The sequence below is a fragment of the Hypanus sabinus genome, chromosome 17, assembly GCF_030144855.1.
Source record: "Hypanus sabinus isolate sHypSab1 chromosome 17, sHypSab1.hap1, whole genome shotgun sequence".
Taxonomy (NCBI): Eukaryota; Metazoa; Chordata; class Chondrichthyes; order Myliobatiformes; family Dasyatidae; genus Hypanus; species Hypanus sabinus.
The window spans coordinates 11,261,290-11,276,485 of NC_082722.1; positions in this window are offsets into that span (position 1 = coordinate 11,261,290).

Consider the following 15,196-nt stretch of genomic DNA (forward strand, 5'->3'; position numbering starts at 1 on the left):
GGGCAAAATTTATGTAAGTGGGAGAAGTGTAACATGGGGGTTAATCAAAAAGGGTAATGAATACAGGATGGAAGGTGTTATATTTGAATCCACGCAGTATACGAAATAGGGTAGATGATCTTGTAGCACAGCTAGAAATTGGCAAGTATGACATTGTGGGCATCACTGGGTCATGGCTGAAAGAAGATCATAGTTGAGAGCTTAACAACACCTTGCATCAAAAGGACAGACAGGTAGGCAGAAGGGGCGGGGTGGCTCTGTTAAGTAATTAAATCAAATTCTTAGAAAGAGATGACATAGGATCGAAGATGTAGAATCCTTGAGGGTAGAGTTAAGAAAAAGTATGTAATAAGGGCAATGTTATACTAATTATGGGAAATTTTATTTTGCAGGTAGATTGGGAAAATTAGATTTGTGCTGGATCCCAAGGGAGGGAATTTGTAGAATATCCATGATATGGCTTTTCAGAGCAGTTTGTGGTTGAGCCCATTAGGGGAAAGTCAGTTCTGGATTGGGTGTAACGTATTGAACCAGTTTTGATTAGGGAGCTAAGGTTAAAGGAACTCTTAGGAGGCAGTGATCACAATATGATAGAATTCACTCTGGAGTTTGCAAGAGAGAAAATAGTCAGATATATCCGGGTTGCAATGGATGCAGAAGGGGATCAAAAAGGTGAGGGAGGAGGACCGGGTTGAGACAACAGAGACTTATGGAGAAGAGGAGTTATAAGCCGTGTCTCCCCTCTCTCATTATGGGCAATGTGAGATCGCTGGGTAATAAAATAGATGAGTTGACAGCGCTAGTCAGGAGTCAGAGGACTTTTCGGGAGAGCAGTGTTATGTGTTTTACTGAAATGTGGCTGCACAAGGACATACCCGATCAAAATGTTTCCATAGAGGGCTTCCAGACTGTTCAGGCCGATCGGAATTGCACTGAGAGTGGTAAGCGTAAAGGAGGGGGGCTTGCTGTTCTGGTTAACAACAGATCATGCAATCCTGGTCATATTATGATCAAGGAACGTGTTTGTAGCCCGGATATTGAACTTTTTGCTGTTAGACTCCGGCCATATTATTTGCCAAGGGAAATCTCACATGGAATTGTGATTGTTTTGTACATCCCTCCCTCTGCCAATCCGACATCGGCGTGTAATGGCAGAGGATCTTAATAAGAAATTTGCATCAGCCTTCATTGTGGAACATGATTGTAGAATGCCAGAAATGTATAAGTGTCAGGGGTCAGAAGTGAGAAGGTACTTGGGGAGCTGTAAGTGTTAAGGTAGATAAGTCACCTGGAACCGATACCCAGGGTCCTGAAAGAGGTGGCTGAGGAGATTGTGGAGGCATTAGACAATAGGTGGAGGAGTAGGCCACTCAGCCCTTCAAGCCAGCACCACCATTCAATGTGATCATGGCTGATCATCCACAATCGGTACCTCATTCCTGCCTTCTCCCCATATCCCTTGACTCCGCTATCTTTAAGAGCTCTATCTTTCTTGAAAGCATCCAGAGAATTGGCCTCCACTGCCTTCTTAGGCAGAGCATTCCATAGATGCATAACTCTCTGGGTGAAAAAGTTTTTCCTGAACTCCGTCCTAAATGGCCTACCCCTTATTCCTAAATTGTGGCCTCTGGTTCTGGACTCCCCCAACATCTGGAACATGTTTCCTGCCTCTAGCGTGTCCAATCCCTTAATAATCTTATGTGTTTCAATCTTATGTGTTCCCCTCTCATCCTTCTAAATTCCAGTGTATACAACCCAGTTGCTCCAATCTTTCAGCATATGACAGTCCCGCCATCCCAGGAATTAACCTCGTGAACCTATGCTGCACTCCCTCAATAGCAAGAATGTCCTTCCTCAAATTTGGAGACCAAAACTGAACACAATACTCCAGGTGTGGTCTCGTCAGGGCCCTGTACAACTGCAGAAGGACCTCTTTGCTCCTATACTCAACTCCCCTTGTTATGAAGGCCAACATGCCTTTAGCTTTCTTCACTGCCTGCTGTACCTGCATGCTTACTTTCAGTGACTGATGTACAAGAATACCTAGATCTCATTGTACTTCCCCTTTTCCTAACTTGACACCATTCAGATAGTAATTTGCCTTTCTGTTCTTGCCACCAAAGTGGATAACCTCACATTTATCCACATTACACTGATTCTGCCCACTCACCCAACCTGTCCAAGTCACCCTGCATTCTCCTAACATCCTCCTCATATTTCACACTGCCATCCAACTTTGTGTCATTTGTAAAATTGCTTATGCTACTTTTAATCCCTTCATCTAAATCATTAATGTATATTGTAAATAGCTGCAGTCCCAGCACCGAGCCTTGCGTTACCCCACTAGCCTCCCATTCTGAAAAGGACCCGTTAATCCCTACTTTTTGTTTCCTGTCTGCCAACCAATTTTTTATCCATGTTAGTACCCTAGCCCCAATACCACATACTCTAATTTTGCCCACTAATCTCCTATGTGGGACCTTATCAAAGGCTTTCTGAAAGTCCAGGTACACTACATCCACTGGCTCTCCCTTGTCCATTTTCATAGTTACATCCTCAAAAAATTCCAGAAGCTTAGTCAAGCATGATTTCCCCTTCATAAATCCTTGCTGACTAGGACCGATCCTGTTACTGCTATCCAAATGTGCCGCTATTTCATCTTTTATAATTGACTCCAGCACCTTCCCCACCACTGATGCCAGGCTAACTGGTCTATAATTCCCTGTTTTCTCTCTCCCTTCTTCCTTAAAAAGTGGGATAACATTATTATCCTGAATCTATAGAACAATGGAAAATCATTACCAATGTGTCCACGATTTCTAGAGCCACCTCCTTAAGTACCCTGGGATGCAGACCATCAGGCCCTGGGGATTTATCAGCCTTCAGTCCCATCAGTCTACTCAACACCATTTTCTGCCTAATGTGAATTTCCTTCAGTTCCTCCGTTACCCTAGGTTCTCTGGCCACTATTACATCTGGGAGATTGTCTGTGTCTTCCCTAGTGAAGACAGATCTAAAATACCTGTTCAACTCATCTGCCATTTAATGAGTAATTAATAAAATAATGATCTTTCAAGAATCACTGGACTCTGGAATGGTTCGTGAGGACTGAAAGATTGTAACTGTCACTCCACTCTTTAAGAAGGGAGGGAGGCAGAGGAAAGGAGAGTATAGGCCAGTTAGGCTACTTCAGTGGTTGGAAAGCTATTGGAGTCCATTATTAAAGGTAAGGTTTTGGTGTACTTGGAGGTGCATGATAATAGGCCAAAGTCAGCATGGTTTTCTCAAGAAATTATGCCTGATAAATCTATTAGAATTATTTGAGGAAATAACAGGCAGGATAAATGTAGGAGAGGCAGTGGATGGTGTTTACTTGGATTTGCAAAAGGTCTTTGACAAGATGTCATACATGAGGCTGCTTAACAAGGTAAGATCCCATGGCACTGAAGGAAAAATAGTAACATGGATAGAACTTTGGCTGCCCACAGGAGGGAGAGCATCAGAATAAAGAGGGTCTATTCTGATTGGCTACTAGTCACTAGCAGTGTTTCCCAGGAGTTGGTATTGGGACTGCTTCTTTACACATTATATGTCAACGATTTAGATGATGGGATTGATGGCTTAGTGCTGCAGATGATACAAAGATAAGTGGAGCAGCAGGTAATGTTGAGGAAGCAGGAAGTCTGCAGAAAGATGTGGACAGATTGGGAGAATGAGCAAAATAGTGGCAGATGGAATATAGTGTAGGGAAGTGTATGGTCATGCATTTTGGTAGAAGGAATAAAGTCTTGGATTATTTTCTAAGTGCAGAGAAAATTTAAAACTCAGAGGTGCAAAGGGACTTGGGAGACCTTGTGCAGGATTTCCTATACATTAATTGGCAGGTTGAATCAGTGAAGGAAAACACAATGTTAGCATTCATTTCAAGAGGATGAGTTTTTAATAGAAAGGATGTAATGCTGAGGCCTTATAAGGCATTGGCCAGACTACACTTGGAGTATTGTGAGCAGTTTTGAATTGGCTTTATTATTACTTACATCCTTCACATACATAAGGAGTAAAAATCTTTACATTACATCTCCGTCTAAATGAGCAATGTGTAATTTATAGTAATTTGTAATGAATAGTATGTACAACAGGACAGTCAATATAGCACAAAAATACAATTGTATTAGTGTGAATTAATCAGTTTGATGGCCTGGTGGAAGAAGCTGTCCCAGAGCCTGTTGGTCCTGGCTTTTATGCTGTGGTACCATTTCCAGATGGTAGCAGCTGGAACAGTTCATGGTTGGGGTGACTTGAGTCCCAATGATCTGTTTGGCCCTTTTTACACAGCTGTCTTTGTAAATATCCTGAATAGTGGGAAGTTCACATCCACAGATGTACTGGCCTGTCCACACCACTCTCTGCAGAATCATGCGATTAAGGGAGGTACAGTTCCCATACCAGACAGTGGTGCAGCCAGTCGGGATGCTCTCAGTTGTGCCCCTGTAGAAAGTCCTTAGGATTTGGGGGCCCATACCAAAATTCTTCAACCATCTGAAGTAAAAGAGGTGCTGTTGTGCTTTTTTCACTACACAGCCATTATGTACAGACCATGTGAGATCCTCGGTGATGGATCCTCTCCCATCTATAAGGAACTTAAAGCTGTTCACCCTTTCACCCCAGATCCATTGATGTCAATAGGGCTTGGTCTATCTCCATTCCTCCTGTAGTCCACAACCAGCTCCTTTGTTTTTGCGACATTGAGGGAGAGGTTGTTTCCTTAACACCACTGTATAAGAGAGATGACTTCTTCTCTGTAGGCGGCCTCATTATTATTTGAGATTAGGCCCATTTGTGTAGTATCATCAGCAAATTTGATAAGCAGATTGGAGCTGCAGTGGTGACACAATCAAGGGTATACAGAGTGTACTGGAGGGGGCTCAGTACACAGCCCTGAGGGGTATCTATGTTGAGGGTCAGAGGGGCAGAGGTGAGAGAGCCCACTCTTACCAGGAAGTCCAGGATCCAGCTACTCAAGGCAGCACCAACAACACAGGTATCAACAAGAAGGCAGGGTGAAGGCCAACGGTTCTGAGCTTCTTGTCAAGCCTGGAGGGAATTATGGTGTTGATTGCTGAACTGTAGTCCAAGAATAGCATTCTCACATAAGCAACCTTCTTTTCCAGCTGTGTAAAGACAGTGCGTAGAGGTGTGGCTATTGTGTCATCTGTTATTCGGTTATGTCAGTAGGTGAATTGTAGGGGGTCCAGTATGGGTGGTAGCATGCTGCAGGTGTAGTCCTTGACCAGCCTCTCAAAGCCTTTGCTTATTATTGAAGTGAGTGTGACAGGATATCAATCGTTCAGACATGTTACCTCGGTGTTTTTAGGTACAGGGACAATGGTAGATGTTTTGAAGCAGGAGGGCACTCTATACTGGGAGAGGGAGAGATTAAAACTCAGAGAGAGGGAGAGATTAAAACTGTCTGTAAACACACCTGCCAGTTGTGCCATTCAGACTCTAAGTACCCTCCCTGGGATGCCATCTGGTCCCGCAGCCTTGCAATTGTCCATTCTTTGGAAACACCTGCAATTCAGCTTCAGAGATGACCAAGGTGGCTCTCCTCAGGGGATCAGTGTTGGCGACATCGAACTGTGCGTAAAAAAAGATTCAGCTCATCTGGGAGAGAGGCAGCGACTTTGGCAGCACTACTGCATTTAGCTTTGAAGTCTGCAAAGCTGTGCAGACCTTGTCATAAGCTGCCTGTGTTGTTGATGGAAAGTTGAGTCTGAATCTTGTCTCTGTATTGTCATTATGCTGCCTTGGTGACTTTGTGCAGATTGTAGCTGCATTTCTTGAGCTTCTGGTGGTTACTGGTGGCAAAAGCTCTGTGTCACGTTGTAAGTGCTGTTCATACATCAGCAGAAGAAAGATGGGAATGGTTAGACTTCCCAAATAGCAGATGGAGGAGCGCTTTGTAAGCATTAAGGAAGGGAGAGTAGCAGTGGTTGAGAATGCTATCTCCCCATGTGCTCACCTGGATCTGTTGACAAAACTTCAGAGAGACTTTAGACAATGACTCCCTAATAAAGTCTCTGGCGATGATGAAGGCAGTGTCCAGGGTGCTGATGGTCTTGTACAGTTTCTTGAAATCTAGGTCAGTATCAGCCTGTGGCAGAATATGCACAGCTGTAATAATAACAGCCATGAACTCCCTAGGCAGCCAGAAAGGTCTACACAGCAACACAAGGTACTCCATATCCAGGGAACAGAAGGATTTGAGGACATGCAAATTCCAGGGGTCGCACCAAGCATTATTAACCATGAAGCATTCATCATCTCCTTTACTCTTCCCAGAGAGGTTTTTTGACCTGTCCACCTCTTATCTAAGAAAAGATGTGCTGGCATTGGAGAGGATCCAGAGGAGTTCATGAGAGTGATTGTGGGAATGAATGGGTTAATGTATGAAGAACAATAGACGGCTGTGAACCTATACTCACTGGAATTTAGAAGAATGACAGGGGCATCTCATTGAAACCTATTGAATATTGAAAGGCCTAGATATGGTGCATGTTTCCTGTACTGGGGGACAGCCTCAAGATAGAGGAATGTCCATTTAGAACAAAGATGAGAAAGAGTTTCTTTAGCCAAATGGTGGTGGATCTGTGGAATTAATTGGCACTGATGGCTGTGGAAGCCAAGTCATTGAGTATGTTTAAAGTGGAGGTTGATAGGTTCTTGGTTAGACAGGGCATCAAAGTTTTGGGGAGAATCAGAATCAGGTCTCATATCTCTGTCAAATGTTGTGAAATTTGTTGTCCTTGCAGCAGCAGTATAGAAGACGAAGATGCACACACAAGGATCTGTGCATGAAAGATATTATAGTGAAAAAGTCTTAGCACGGAGACAGTCTCATTCTCTTGGCCTCAGAGGTCAGGACCCACTGGCACGAAGATCGTTACACATAGTGGCCTCTTCGGCTGCAGGAGTTGCCGGACAATAGATTGATGAATTCCTCCCTATTGACTGCCTACGGGACTCCGGCTCCGGATTTCTTCTCAGGGTTTACTCCCATAGCCTTTCCCATGATTGGGTGTGGCCGCAAGGTGGCGGAAGTTTTAAAATCAGTGTTTTCCTTCTCCTAGGTGGGCAGTCGACCAGGACTAACGAGCCCCACCTGCCCGAAGCATCTGGTTTTGAGGTGCCAGAGACCCGCCTTTGCCCCTTCTCCTGTTGGTAGGAACAGTTCCGCCATGTGAAGGCCGGGAGCTGGAGCCGGGAGCAGCAGTACAATGCAATACATAATCATAGAGAAGAAAAGTTGTGAATTATAGTACGTATATACAAATGTATATTAACTAGTTAAATTAAATAAGTAGTGCAAAATTTTTTTAAAAAGCTAGTGAGGTAGTGTTCATTGGTTCAATGCCTGTTCAGAAATCTGATAGCGGATGGGAAGAAGCTGTTCCTGAATGTGTGTGCCTTCAGACCTCTGTACTCCTTCCTGATGGTAGCAATCAGAAGAGGGCACCTCCTGGGTGATGGGAGGGTGGTATCCTTAATGATGCCTTTATGAAGCATCATTCCTTGAAGAAGGCAGAAGAATGGTTTTGAGAGGGAAAATAACTCAGCCATGATAACCTGGCAAAACAGATTTGAATGGGCTAAACTACGTAATTCTGTTCCATGTACTGTGGCATGCCATAGATACTGCCTGCTCTGCTGTGTTCCTCCAGCATTTGATACATGTGACATTAATAAACTAATTTACCAATTCTCACCCCCTCCCTCAAGTGGGCTTTAAAGTAGATCTTCCTGTGATTAAAACTGTTAGAATAACTCCGGGAGTATACAGAAAAGGCATGGGCACGAAGAGCAGATGCAGATAATCTGGTGCCAGATTAAAACAATAGGTAGGATATTTAACATTCCATCTACACACAAATCAGGTTCATGCTAAAGTATTACCTTAAACACCTGAAGTTCCAAACTCCCAGCCTTATCATCCCCAAACCCAAACTGGGAAACTGGTATTTCAAAATGCTACAATTTTGCCATTTTGATTATTTGTTAATTGGGCATACTTGTTTACATTATATATAGAAGAGGTTCTCTCTCTCTCACTTTTTCTCCCTTCTCTTTCTCACCCTCTCCCTGTCCCTCCCTCCCTCCTACTCGCCTCTCCCTCCCTTCTGTCCTTTTCTCCCTCTCTCTTCCCCTCCCCTCTCTCCTCTTCCTCTCTCATGTTGAAACACTGCTACTGTGATTTGGATTGATCCTTAAAGACAGGATCTGTTGTGACCACTAGACCACTCTTACACCTTTCAAGAAACTCTTTGCAGCTGTGCAGAATAAATCACCACAGCCAATGAATGCCCTCATCATTTCCACCCTCACGTTATCATGGACATCATTCCGTCATTTCCTGAGATGAAATCATCTTGGAATTAGTTCAGTACAAAAATATGGGGGGGGGGGGGCACAAACCGCCTTACTTGTTTTTCTTGATGATGAGAAATAGCTGATTCAGACTCCAAAAGAAGGAGCTGCAGCTTTAATCAAGAGCAATCTGTGGCATGGTGTAGTGCTTACAGCACCAATGATCAGGATTCAATTCCTGCCACTGATTTGGATGTTCTCCCTGTGATCATATGCATTTCCTCTGGGTGCTCCAGTTTCCTCCCAAATTCCAAAGCATGATAGAATGTTAGAGTTGTTAAGTTATGTTAGTAAGTACGTTATGCTGGTGCAAGAAATGTGGAACCATTTGCAATATCCGCCCACACATCCTTGGACTGCTTTGGTCATTGACATAAACAATGCTTTTCAAAGTATGTTTCGATATACATGTGACAAATAAAGCTAAACTTTAAGTACTGTGGATACAGGGTTCTGTGTGTGTGTGTGTGTGTGTGTGTGTGTGTGTGTGTGGTGAACTTTAAGTGCTGTGGATACAGGGTGGTGTGTGTGTGTGTGTGTGTATGTGGGGGGGGTGAACTTTAAGTGCTGTGGATACAGGGTGGTGTGTGTGTGTGCAGGGGGGTGAACTTTAAGTGCTGGGAGTACAGGGCGTGTGTGGTGAGGTGAACTTTAAGTGCTGGGAGTACAGGGTGTTTGTGGGGGTGGGTGAACGTTAAGTGCTATGGATACAGGGAGTGTGTGTGTGGGGGGGAGGGGTAGATAGTGGAACAGACAGTTTGCTGGATATTCCAGGACTAAAATACCTGACAAACACCCTCTAAGACAGCAATGCACACAAAATGCTGGAAGAACTCAGCAGGTCAGGCTGCATCTATGGAAATGAATAAAAAGCCTAAGGTTTTGGGCCAAGACCTATCCTCAGGACAGAGAAAGAAGATGGAAGATGCCAGAATGAAAAGGTAGGGGAAGGGAAAGGAGGATAAGCTGGAAGGCGATAGGTGAAGACAGGTGGGTGGGAAAAGTTAAGGACTGGAGACAAAGAAATCAGATAGGATAGGAGTGTGGACCATTGGAGAAAGGAAAGGAGGTGGGGCAGGTAATAGGCAGGTGAGGAGAAGAGGTAAGAGGCCAGAGAGGGGAACAGAAGTAGAGGGAATGGGGTGGTGAATTGAATAAAATTACCAGAAGGAGAATTCAATGTTCGTGCCACCAGGTTGGAGGCTACCTAGATGGAATATGAGATGTTGCTCTTCCACACTGGGAGTGGATTCAACATGGTGAAAGAGGAGGCTATGGATTAGCATGCTGCAGTGGAAATGGGGATAGGTAAGGGAGAAATACAAAGAGATCTAGGAGTCCTTGTTCATCAGTCACTGAAGGTGAATGAGCAAGTGCAGCAGGCAGTGAAGAAGGCTAATGGAATGTTGGCCTTTATTACAAAGGGAATTGAGTACAAGAGCAAGGAAATCCTCTTGCATTTGTACAGAGCCCTGGTGAGACCACACCTAGAGTATTGTGTACAGTTTTGGTCTCCAGGGTTAAGGAAGGACATCCTGGTTATAGAGGAAGTGCAGCGTAGATTCACGAGGTTAATTCCTGGGATGTCTGGACTGTCTTACACAGAGAGGTTAGAAAGACTGGGCTTGTACATGCTGGAATTAAGGAGATTGAGAGGGGATCTGATTGAAACATATAAGATTATTAAGGGATTGGACAAGATAGAGGCAGGAAATATGTTCCAGATGCTGGGAAAGTCCAGTACCAGAGGGCATGGTTTGAGAATAAGGGGCAGGTCATTTAGGACAGAGTTAAGGAAAAACTTCTTCTCCCAGAGAGTTGTGGGGGTCTGGAATGCACTGCCTCGGAAGGTAGTGGAGGCCAATTCTCTGGATGCTTTCAAGAAGGAGCTAGATAGGTATCTTATGGATAGGGGAATCAAGGGATATGGGGACAAGGCAGGAACCGGGTATTGATAGTAGATGATCAGCCATGATCTCAAAATGGCGGTGCAGGCTCGAAGGGCCGAATGGTCTACTTCTGCACCTATTGTCTATTGTCTAAAATGGTTAGCCACTGGGAAATTTGCTTATTGGTGAATGGAGCAGAGATGCTCGACAAAGTGGTCCCCTAATTTACTCCTTTAAAACATTAAGGAAGTTTATGGTTGCAGCTATTAATTACTTGGATTTTGGAAATGAATGGGAAAAGAATTGTCCAGTTGGACTTGATTTGGAAGGTGAGACAGGACTGTGGAATTACAAAACATTTCAAGACTTTATATGCATATTTGGTAGATAAGCTAGACTATTTTTAAAAATTTTGGTTTTTTTAACTCCTTGAGTTATTGCATCACTGTCTTTTTGGCTTCGAAGTCAGGACGTAGAACATCTAGCATAACAAGTCCTCCAGCCAGACTAATTAAGGTAATGCCACTTAATTGAGCTAATCTCTTCTACCTGTATATCGTCCATCTTCCTGCATGCTTTCCATATTTACATCCCTGCCGTATCTTAAACACCTCCACCGCATGTTCCTCGAACACCACCCCTGGCTGTGCATTCCAGGAACCCACAATCCTGTGTAGAAAACCTTAAATGCACACCTTCTAGCATTATACATTATGACCTTAGAGGAAAAGATAACAACTGTCTATCTATGGCTGTCATAATTGTATAGACTTCCATCAGATCTCCCATCAACCTCTGAAGCTCCAGAGAAAATAACCCTAGGTTTTCTTGATTCTCTTCATAGCTCCTGCTCTGTAATCCAGGCAGCATCCTGGTAAAACTCTTTTGCATTCACTCTGAAGCAATGCTTCCTCCAAGATGTGTGTGTCTGCACACATCCTTTGCTACTAGCACACAAAGGAATATAAACTGTGTAGAAATAGCAGGGAACACACACAAAATGCGGGTAGAACACAGCAGGCCAGGCTGGAAATTCAAACACACTCAAAATGCTGGTGGATAGCAGGGGCTCTGACAGAAATATTTCAAATGTCATTAGAAACGGGGTTGGAGCCAGAGGATTGGTGTATTGCTCATGTGGTTCCACTGTTTAAAAAGGGTTCTAAGAGTAAACTTAGCAATTATCGTCCTGTAAGTTTGACATCAGTGGTGGTTAAATTAATGGAAAGTATTCTTAGAGATGGTATATGTAATTATCTGGATAGACAGGGTCTGATTAGGAGCAGTCAACATGGATTTGTGCGTGGAAGGTCATGTTTGACAAATCTTGTTGAATTTTTTGAAGAGGTTACAAGGACAGTTGACGAGGGTAAAGCAATGGATGTTGTCTATGTGGAGTTCCGTAAGGCCTTTGACAAGGTTCCACACGGAAGATTAGTTAGGAAGGTTCAATCGTTAGGTATTAATATTGAAGTAGTAAAATGGATTCAACAGTGGCTGGATGGGAGATGCCAGAGAGTAGTGGTGGATAACTGTTTGTCAGGTTGGACGCTTATGACTAGTGGTGTGCCTCAGGGATCTGTACTGGGTCCAATGTTGTTTGTCATATACATTAATGATCTGAATGATGGGGTGGTAAATTGGATTAGTAAGTATGCAGATGATACTAAGATAGGTGGCGTTGTGGATAATGAAGTAGGTTTTCAAAGCTTGCAGAGATTTAGGCCAGTTAGAAGAGTGGGCTCAAAGATGGCAGATGGAGTTTAATGCTGTTAAGTATGAGTTGCTACATTTTGGTAGGATTGATCAAAATAGGACGTAAATGGTAGGGCTTTGAGGAATGCAGTAGAACAGAGTGATCTAGGAATAATGGTGCATAGTTCCCTGAAGGTGGAATCTCATGTGGATAGGGTGGTGAAGAAAGCTTTTGGTATGCTGGCCTTTATAAATCAGAGCATTGAGTATAGGAGTTGGGATGTAATGTTAAAATTATACAAGGCATTGGTGAGGCCAAATTTGGAGTATTGTGTATAATTCTGGTCACCAAATTATAGGAAAGATGTCAATATTAGAGAGAGTACAGAGATTTACTAGAATGTTACCTGGGTTTCAGCACCTAAGTTACAGAGAAAGGTTGAACAAGTTAGGTCTTTATTCTTTGGAGCATAGAAAGTTGAGAGGGGACTTGATAGAGGTATTTAAAATTATGAGGGGGATAGATAGTTGACGTGGATAGGCTTTTTCCATTGAGAGTAGGGGAGACTCAAACAAAAGGACATGAGTTGAGAGTTAAGGGGCAAAGGTTTAGGGGTAACATGAGGGGGAGCTTCTTTACTCAGAGACTGGTAGATGTGTGGAACGATCTTCCAGTAGAAGTGATAGAGGCAGGTTTGATTTTGTTATTAAAAAAAAATGGATCGGTATATGAGCAGGAAAGGAATGGAGGGTTATGGGCTGAGTGCAGATAGGTGGGACTAGGTAAGAGTAGATGTTCGGCACGGACTAGAAGTGCCAAGATGGCCTGTTTCCGTGCTGTAATTGTTATATGGTTATATAAACTGAGCACAAATGGTTGTCACCCTCTACCTCATTGGCATGTTAAGTATATTTCACGATCATACACAATCACATTTCCCTTTCCAGTCTCTGATGAGGATGGTGTTGACAACGTGGTGTTTGCGATGATTTGTCTGCAGATTTTAGAACTGACGTATTTATACAGTTTTTATTGAAGAAATTATTGATTCACTATTTGCAAGTACAAAGAAATGGAGTGATACTTGGAAACTTGACTTTTTTAAAAAAAAATGTCATTTAGCAAGCAAATCACATATGGATGGTGTGCAAAAGCTCTGGTGAGAAAATCCTTTATTACCCACCACAGGCCTGCTAGGTCTGTTTTGTCAGAGTGCAGTCGAATGATCAAACCCAGAGATCAAAATATATATAAAATTCAGTGCGCACATGTTGTCACTGGGCAAAAAATTGCACAGCACAAGATTTTTGTGCACACTGGTCATTAAAAATCAGACTAAATCTTCCACATCCTTCCTACAACAGGGTGTCCAGAAACCACTTCTCTTTGGCACAATGTCCGCAGTGTCTCGGTACATGCAGCAAGAAAATGGGATCATTTCTGCAGATGTTGGGAATCCACAGTAACACACACAAAATGCCAGAGTAAGTCAGCAGGTCAGGAATAAATAGCAAATGTTTCATATAGGACTGGAAAGGAAGAGGGCAAAAGCCAAAATAAGAAAGTGAGGGCAGGGGAAGTAGCACAAGCTAGCAGGTGATAAGAAAGACCAGGCGAGGGCGAAGTAACTGGATTGTCATTTTAAAAATGAGACATTAAACTGATGCTGTACATGTTCTCTTGGAAGGATTTGCGGGGAACCAATGGGACAACATGAAGGAGAAGAGGAGAGCTGTGCCCAGTGTGTGACCAATACTTACCTTTCTGCCAGTTACCAAGGCAGATTGGTGGATCCAGGTGAGTTGAGGTTGATAGACAGATGGAATTGGGTAGGAGGAGGAGGGGTGGAAATATTGACAGAGTCTGGGAGGTGATAGTGGGGACAACAAATATCTGCAGAGCTCTTTGGTTGAGCGAGCTAAAGCATTTCCCTTTGGATAGTATAAAGAAGCATAATTTTAAGATTTTGGAGGAAAGTATAGGGGAATGTCAGAAGTAGGAATGCCCTACCAGATATATTAGTAGAGGTAGATAAATTTGGGACATTTAACTCTTAGATAGGTACATGGATAGCAAAATGCAGAGCTATGTAGGAGGGAAGGGTGGATTGATCTTAGAGTAGGTTAATGGATCAGCACAGCACTGTGAGCCAAAGGTAATGTTCTAAGTTCCATCAGTCTCTCATGTCAAGACCATAAGATATAGGAGCAGAATTAGACCATCAAGTCCGCTCTGCTATTTGATCAGGGGTGATCCATTTCCCTCTCAGCCCGAATCTCCTGCCTTCTCCCTAATCAAGGATCTATCAACCTCTGCCTTAAATATACACAATGACTTGGCCTCCACAGCTGCCTGTGGCAATGAATTCCAGAGATTTACCACTCTTTGGCTGAAGAAATCCCTCCTTATCTCAATTCGAAATGGATGTTCCTCTATTTGAAGCTGTGTCCTCTGGTCTTAGTCTCCCTCACCATAGGAAACATCCTCTCCAAATCTACTCTATCAAAGCCTTTCAACATTCGATAGATTTCAATGAGATCCCCTCTCTTTTTTCTGAATTCCAGAGCCATCAAATGCTTCTCCTAAGAATCCTAGAAGCATTTTTGTGGAACTCTTTTGAACCATCTCTGATACATTCTTTCTTAGATAAGGGACCCAAAGCTGCTCATGTATTCTAAATGAGGCTTCACCATTGCTTTATAAAGTTTCAACATTACATCCTTACTTTTATATTCGAATCCTCTTGAAATGAGTGCTAACATTGCAGTTCCTTCCTCAGCACCAACTAAACCTGCAAATTAAACTTTAGGGAATCCTGCACAAGGACTCCTAAGTCCCTTTGCACTTCAGACTTTTGAATTTTCTCTCCATTTAGAAAACAGTCTACCCTTCTGTTTCTTCTACCATACTCTTCCTGTATTCCATCTGCCACTTTTTTCCCATTCTCCTAATCTGTCCTTCTGTAGCCTTTCAGCTTCCTCAACACTAACTGCCCCTCCACCTAGCTTTGTATCATTTGTAAATTTGGCCACAAAGCCATCTATTTCTTCATCCAAATCATTGACATACAATGTAAAAAGAAACAGTCCCAACAGAGACCTCTGTGGAACACCACTAGTTGCCAGCAGCCAACCAGAAAAGACTTCCTTCATTTCCATACTTTGCCTGCTGCAATCATCGAATGCTC